Here is a 6,818-nt window from a genome sequence, read left to right as displayed (position 1 = left end):
AAAATTATGGTGCTTTTTTTACTCTCTACTCTACCCTAAATTTTTGATTTTTTTAGATCTATGTTTCTTATAAAAAACTTCTATTTGTGTTTTAAGTTTGTTCGAGTTATTGAGAGTAATAGACTTTAAGGCTGGTATTTTCTGAGCTGAAGGGACAAAATTTTCAAAACATTTTTAACTGAACCTCAATCTATATAGGTTTTGTTTTATTTCTACTTAAGTGTTCCCGTTTCATATCAGACACATATTTTATATCAGGACGGTGTCTGCCTATTGTATTATTATACTGGTGTAAGCAAAAAAATATTTTATTTTCCTTTTTTTAACTAATCTTGCTCCACATCCATGTCAATCCAATGTGAAAAAGCTTGAAAATTAAAATTGATGAGTAAGCAAACGATATCATTCTTATTTAAAAGCAAAACCTTCAAATGAAAGCAGCTGGTTATGAGCTCAAAACAGTTTTACAGCTAGATTTCTAAACTAGATTTAAACCTAAGATATCGATTCTTTTATAGTCGGTAGGTATTTTCTAGTGTTCGAAGGACCCCATGCTTCCAAAAGGCAGACACCGTCCTGATATAAAATATGTGTCTGATATGAAACAGGAACACATATGTAAAAACAAAACCTTTAAGAAAACATAGATTGAGGTTCAGTTAAAAATGTTTTTCAAATTTTGTTTCAAATATTAGGAAGGAAATCATAACACGCCTTTTCACGTTGTGGGGATCTTTGAAATTACATACACGTTTTTTTTTTTATAAGAACAAACTATATAAGAACATAAGGCTTCGAGGCCCAAAAGTTTAAGAACATTCTAAGAACATTCTAAGGCTTTGGAGACTTAAAAACATGCATTTTCTTAAAAATTACATCAAAATGCTCAAAAAATGCTGAAAATAAGAACGTTTTAAGAACATTTTTAGGCTTCAAATCCAAAAAACTAAGAACATCCGAAGGCTTCGAAATTTTTTGACGTTCTTATTAAAAAAACGTGTATTAGCAAACTGGGATGACAGAAATTGCTGTAAAGGTTGAACGTAGATCTTAGCTCTAATGATTTTCAGCGCGTGTCTCTTCCTTTTTAAGGCGGTACTTTTTGTTCGTATATATTAATATAGATTTGATAAAGAAAGCTAAATAAATGTAACAGTTTTTCTTTATGGAGAGTGATATATCAAATCTGTCATACAGACTACAGTATTTTCAATTTAAGAGGTGAGCTCTGCGAAGAAGGGTGCTCAGTGCTATAAAGGTGTTAATTTTATTGGTGCTTTAACTTATGAAAATCTTCCCCAAAGATGTTTTTCCAAATTAATTGTTTGATAAAGCTGTAAAGCTTTATCGCGGTTTTTTTAGCATGAAAAGATATCAGTGATTTTTCTTTTTACTTTTTTTGCCATTTTGTTTTAAGCTATGAATTGAGCGCTCGGTAGGATGTAAAGCTTTGAAGTCATGATTATTAGAGCATAGCGGTGTCTATAATCCCTCCATCTTTCAATGATAGCTCATAATCTCTACTATAAGACCTGTATAGACGACACTTGACTATTCTCATTCTTTCTCATATTGGACAAGTCGGTTAGCCTGTCAACATTATTTTTGATTTTATTTTTTAAAGGATTTTATTTATATAGAGCTTTCTATATTATTGAGTCGGATTTCTTTAATTGATTTATTTTCCTGGAATATTCCATTTATGATTTTATGGGATGGTTTGTGGTTTTAAATACACTTTTTCGACCGTAGTCACGCGGTCAGGCACGTGCCACTTTAATATCTAATCATCCCCCTAAACCCGATCCAATCCTTTTTTTTACACCTTTTTCTATTGTCTATAGGTGCGAAAAAAAGACTGGAACGGTTTTAGGGCGGTAAAACGGACAAAAGATGACCGCGCAGCAATTTGTGGTTACGATCGAAAAGGTGTATAAGACGCGATTGGAAAGGATGTGTGGTTTTCTATGATTTGCGTAAATGTGAGTGGGATATACAACTGACAGTAGGGTGATGGGTCAACCAAAATTTGAGCAAACTAGGGAGGCAAATTTTGAAATTAGGTAAATATTTCTGTGTCCCTTATCAAGAAACTTTGCATGGAACATGAAATCAATCTAGATAAGCGATAGCGACGATTTCAAGCCTCCGTATACGATATCTCGGTATTCAAAACACTGCCGGTGACGGTAAATTGATGGAAATTTGTTCGGTATTCCGAGTTTTACTTCATAAAAACTACAACACACGAATCACAAAGTCTGCCCAAAAAGTCAGTAGAAGTTCTAAATTTCTAATGTTGATTGCATTGCATTGCGTGACTGAACTAGCGTATTCTTGAGTTATAAAATAGTTAGCGAGAAAATTGATCGGAATTTTAACTATGCAAAGTCTAATATAAACAAAAAAAACTTCGGCTTAATATTGAATAAAATTTCTGATTTTAAGTTTGAAATGTTCAGAAAATGTGAGGAAAATGTTTTCATCCCTTCGAGGGTAGACTGGTACGCTGATCGGAATGGAACGATATCACGTCGTTGGAAAAGACATTTCATCTCCATTAGAAATTCAATGTCAAAAATTGCACTCCAAAACCATCCCCACTGGATATTTCACAGTCTGGAACAATAGAGTTTCTATCCCCATTGCTATATGTAATATATGTCGGTATCTACGGTACCGAATGAATATGTGATGATAATATTATGTTTTAGAATGCTGATTTAAAAAAATGTACTGGGCTTCGACACAGCCCTCACAGACCTAGTAAGATCAGCCGGTAGGGGTAAAAATAACGGACCAAAACTCAATGGGAATTAATATTCCTTTTTTTTATGGTGGAGCATTTGAATTATATTGTTTTCAAGCCAGAAAATTCAATAGGGATGGAAAAAATAGCACAATATTTTGCATGATTTGCTTATCTGATTATTGTCAGCGGGGACCAAAATAATTTTCCACTGGGGACGATATTTTTGCCAGTTTTTCAAGTGGGAAGAGGTCCCAGGGGGTCTGCGAGAATGGAGTGTTTTGACATGCCCTGACAGGTACCTATGTTTTATCCAATAACGTACAATCTCTTGCGGTCATAATATTTTCATAAAGATTTTTCAATGATAAGAAAATTGTTTTTTGAGATAATAAAACAAATCGTGAAGACTTTAAAGTAATGAGATTTTTAAATTTTATTAACTTAACAGATTTGGACTTAAAATGAATTATGGCGACAAGAAAACAATAGTTCTCATTTAAGTTTGGATCAAACTTTAATCCATTCCTTTTAGATATTTTTATTTTTGTGATTTTTTGATAAATCTTCTAATATTCTGATTTACTTTTCATATGCGGTCCAAAGTCTTCTGTTAAACTCATTCAAAAGCACGGAAAAAGACGATCGATCAAATAAAGATTTTAATTTGAAGTTAGTTCAGTTGAAGATTATTTTTCATAACCCCTTATTTATGGTAAAGGGGGACGTGCTTGATTGTTTTTAAGGGAACCAAAACGAAGTCGGTTATCTTATCAGGAAAACTAGAAGGCAATAGATTATTTCATTTTAATCATAGAGGTATAAAGAAAGACAGGAGATGAATTTGTCGGTAATTGGTCGTTAAAGTCTTTTGATTTCTTTTATGTAATAAATCAAAAGAAATTCTAGGCTCGCCCGATGAAATACGACTTTTTAGTAGAACTCAAGTCTGTTCTGAACATTCTTACTATCAGCATCGAAGATTTCTAGCCTTCTAATATACGAGGATAAAATAAAATTTAGCTCCACGAAATAAGTTTGCGTTCAATTTTGGCATCCATTAAATTTTGTTTTGAAAAGATATTTTCTCTAGCCAGAAAATAAAAAGTTCTTTATAAGCACACACAATTTCAGACCCAATTTGTAGGCAAAAAGTCGCTGGAGAATTTTGGAGGAAAGTATTAAGCAATAGGGTTCACCTTGAAGAAAATGTTGATCGAAAAATCTTGTCATTTGATGAAGGATTGCAAAGTATACAGGCCCTTTTTTAGTCCAAATATTTTCTTACACCAATGTCAGAAACAATGAATCTCGTCTCATCTCATTTCCAACACTTAAGTTAGCCAATAAGATTTCACCTATCAAAAAAAGAGCTCATTAAAAATGCACGATATATGAGATTATGAGCATGCATACCTCGTAATTTTTTTAATCGTAGGGCGAGCATGGTTACAATAGCATACTTCTCCTGTTTCTTTATACCTCCATGTTTTAATATAATACCTACACGTGAGTTGTAGCACGACGAGATTTTCCAATTTTCCTGTTCCTTTTTGTTACTGTTCTTGTTCTGTTCATAGTGGCCCTTGGTGGAAACAATTCTTGAGCTGTCTAAAAGCTTTAGAATCTTTCGAAGCCAGCCACTTAAAATATGCGTTATTACTATTTATTATGTATCGACTTTAAAGCCCGAAGGATAGAGAGAAATTTCTTGTATGGAAACTAGCGAACACCTCACCAAACTGGGATTTTTCATTTAATTGCGTAGAAAGAACGCAGGTGACGTCTAGTATAGGCTATCTTTTTCTTACTTGTGAAAGGTTAAAAATGTTCTCTCTAACCGTTCGGGACTTAATCTCCAAAGCTAGACGGCGTCTACGCTTTACGGTTCGTTATATTTTCGAAGTAAAATGAAACAATTCCATTGGTTAAAAAATGATAATATTCTCTTTTTAATGAATCAACGGATCCTGCACTAATGTACTTCCCAGTTTTCTCAAAGGTAACGAATCGAATGGGAATTGAACCCACGACCTCTCGCTTGCCGGACGATTGCTCTCCCAACTGCGCTATTCTCTTTTTATCCAATAGAATTAGTTTTGGATCGATATAGAAAAGGGGTGTGTGAACGTGTATCAGCTTTGATTTAGTCCGCTCAAAAGGATGAAGCGATACGATTTTTGTTAAGAGTCGAGAATAATGGTATGTGACTGTGGTAGTAGGTGGCACGTTTGTAGTATACACTGACCTTTATATATCCCTGAACCAAGTTACTCAATGCCAAGCAAAATATTATGATCGGAGTTTTTTGAAATTGGTACCCGCGGAAAGGGCGCTAGATCTAGTTTCGCTTGTACACTAATGATGTAGCGCCGTTTGTCGTTAGGCAAAGTTTCAAACACTACAATGGCTTCTTTGTGGGTACCAACTTTTAAAAAAACTTTGATCAAAGATGGCGGATATAACTTGGTCCAGGGATATGTAAAGGTCAGTAGTAGTATGTAAATCAATCAACTTAGGAGCCTTTCCAGGTATTATCAATGTCACACTAATTCGAACTGAAACGGGAAACCAAACTTGTTCGAACTAGAGAGAGATCCAAATTAAAGGTATATTTCCACGAGGTTTTAGAAAAGGAATTGGCCTTAGAAATTAGCTCAAATTCATAGAAAAATATCAAGTCCAAATGAGGGAATCAGTGAGATTCGCAGTATACCGGGTCATCAAAATGTTTGATGTTTTTATTGGTTCCACCCCAGTAATTAAAGTAAAAAAGTCTGCAACCGCAGTCGGATGCAACCCGAAGGCTCCTCTTTCGATAGCTATCTACCCGAAGGCCACTCTTTCTCCCTGGATTGCTCCACTTCTCTTAATTGCTGAACATAAAGCAGAGAGGCATCAAGTACCATTTATGGGAATGTTTGGTATGACCCGGCTGGGGGATGAGCCCACAACCTTGCGAACCGTAGCCGGATGCTCTACCACTGCACTACTGTCCTCCCCAGTAACATCTCTTTATTAATCTGGTGGTTTAGCTACGGCGGACTATTGAGCCCATTTTGGCAATGTGAGCAAGTGCCCTGTCGGCAACCCTTAACTGACTTTTCAACTCCCCTCATATGGCATGGGTTGACTTGGGTGAGCTCAATGTTTTCACATGATGCAAGGTGTGGGTGGGGCGTACGATGTTTTAGTATTAAGGAGCTTTTATCGAGCTTTTTTACTTCGAATTTCGAAAAATGATATAATTCTCTTTCGGCGTTTCGGAGTTCTGAAATTGCTTCGGTATCAGAAATCGATCCATTTTTACTTCGGAATTTCGGTAATGAGAAGTTTATGCTCAAGTATTTTGGTATCTATGCTCGTAAAACAATTTTTTGCGTCATTTAGGCAAGATGACGAAAATAATAAAAAATTTAGTATTTTGGAAATCAGAAACCTTGCCCCCCCCTCAAGTTCTTTTCCCATCAAAGCATCATATCATATGCACGAGACTTTGTGTAAAATACATACTGAGTTTTTATCAAAACGGTCAATTTTTATTGGTGAAAATGTTTATCAGATAACAAAAAGAGCTATAATGTAAATCTTAAAATATTTGGAGATCTCCTTTAAGTCGTCATATGTTTGACAACCTGTTTATTAAACAGAACATACTAAGTCTGTCAATATGCCCATCAAAATTTGAAAAAGTTGTTACGCAAGTACATGTCTGCCCCAATGAAGTATAAGCCCGAAGGGCTAGAAGTCAATCTCTTTGGTAGGATTTGAAGCCAACAAATCCTACCAAAGTTGCGCGGCCTTGAGTGACCCGCCTGGTTTTTACACAAATGACAGATTGAAACTAAAATTTACCGCTTAATTTCGAAAAATATATCACTCGAAAACAAAGGAATTGCTAGATTCAATCCGTCATAAAAAATACGGCGCATATTTTAAGGCTTCACTTTTTCTTGCCTGGGAAAGGTTAGAGATTGACCTCTAGCCCTTCGGGCTTGAAACTCAATGGTCTGCCCTCACATTTTTTCACAAGCAGAGAGAATTTTTCTGGAAAGCAGGCTGGTTGGAA

The sequence above is a fragment of the Clytia hemisphaerica genome, unplaced genomic scaffold (assembly GCF_902728285.1).
Source record: "Clytia hemisphaerica strain Z4C2 unplaced genomic scaffold, Clytia hemisphaerica genome assembly, whole genome shotgun sequence".
Classification (NCBI taxonomy): domain Eukaryota; kingdom Metazoa; phylum Cnidaria; class Hydrozoa; order Leptothecata; family Clytiidae; genus Clytia; species Clytia hemisphaerica.
This window is presented reverse-complemented; position numbering follows the sequence as displayed.